General features: G+C 35.8%; 1 protein-coding gene across 6 annotated transcripts in view; it reads left to right on the plus strand.

Annotated features, from left to right (window-relative positions):
• The window catches only part of LOC111246991 (DEP domain-containing protein 1A-like), a 14,989-nt gene that overhangs the window by 4,885 nt on the left and 8,482 nt on the right, over window positions 1-1,622 (plus strand). The window lies entirely within an intron of this gene.

Genomic DNA, 1,622 nt, shown 5'->3' on the forward strand with positions numbered 1-1,622 from the left:
ATAATAAGTTATGACGACGACATTCCCATTGTCTTTGTGCAAATTAATTCTAAGTGTAAAATAACTCTGGGGATTTCATGGAATTTTGAGACTCAACTTATTTTTGGATTAGATCTTACAAAAGTACAGAGTAGTGCGCAGAACCGCGCTATTCAACTTCTTCAAAACAACGAGATTTCTAACAGTTCCAGTTTTAACTTCCGAACCGGGGCATGACTGTAGACTCGTCTCCTAGTCTCCTCGTCTGTAGAGTCGTCTCATAGTCAATGACAACTCACGTTCTAGTTTTACCGGATCGCGTCTATATTAATATAATTATTATTGGGACCTAGTGGATGTTACCAATTTACGTGTATAATATCGAACTGCAAAACACTTTAACCAACGTCCTGGAATTATGTATCTACGACTGACACACATGCCCACATCAGGCATAAACACAACCTATTACCAATTTAGTAGAATGAAGCCAAGATAAGCTTGCATGCCATTAATCTAAGTTCAAGTTAGGTGGTCTGTTGTACCTGGAGTACTCCTGTGAATCCTTGACTGTTATCCTGGTGTCATTATTGTGTTAATTTTTTCTCGATTATTCTGTTTCAGTGATTACGTTGTATTATTGAAGTAAAATTTACCATTTTGCTTTGGCTAGTGTACGTTATCTCTCCTCATAAATTCGACTACATCAGCTTCGATTAATTAATTGGATGGGAACATTTCACGGTCGCGTTCGAGACATCTCGTACCCTGGGCCACTTGGTCCATCCCTCCATCCATCGCAGTCAACTTGTCACCTTGCCGCCATTAGCTTTTTTGTCTTGTTAAAGTTACCCTATTTACTTTTTGTAACTGTTTCGTTATTTCCGGGATATAACATCCATTATTTTACACTTCTGAATGCTAGCAAGCAAGATAGCCATGTGAAAACATCAGCAATTTTTATAGATTGTTCAAGATCCTTACTGCGTTTGATTTGTTAAAATCAATTTGTCTTATGTTATTATTATTAATATTATTAGTATTATTTAGTATTATTTAGCTGAAAAAGCTAAAAGATCTTTGCATTTGAGTAGCTTGTACAGTGTGGAAAAGAAAAAACTTGTGTGAATGATGATAGTCTTTATACTCTACTGTAGCCGGGTTTAACATGAAGCAATAAACAACGCACGCGATGTTGTCAAATGGCGATAGATTCGCTTGAAGATGCTCGTATTTTTGAATGAATTGTAAGTTTCGCGATTGTTTGTTAACCTCACAGGACTAGTTAGCGTATGGTGGCAATTTAACGTAGCCATTTAAGCGTGTACGTTCATAATCTGTATGTTTTGTTTTTCATTGTTTATTTTGAACGATTTTTCTACTACGCCGCATGGCCACGCCTATTCTGCTCTCTTGCCTCGGATATATGTCGGTGCTAGTGAACGAAAAAGACATTCGTCCCACTCCGATGTTGATTCGAGGAAGTGATTTCGTCCAACTGAGCTTATACGTTACTATATATATATATATATATATATATATATATATATATATATATATATATATATAGCAGCTACAAAGCTGCATAAATACATTTTACTCATTGAGTATAATTATATCATGTGAATGTGTTAATTAGGAAA

This window comes from Varroa destructor, unplaced genomic scaffold (genome assembly GCF_002443255.2).
Source record: "Varroa destructor unplaced genomic scaffold, Vdes_3.0 BEIS01000003.1, whole genome shotgun sequence".
Taxonomy (NCBI): domain Eukaryota; kingdom Metazoa; phylum Arthropoda; class Arachnida; order Mesostigmata; family Varroidae; genus Varroa; species Varroa destructor.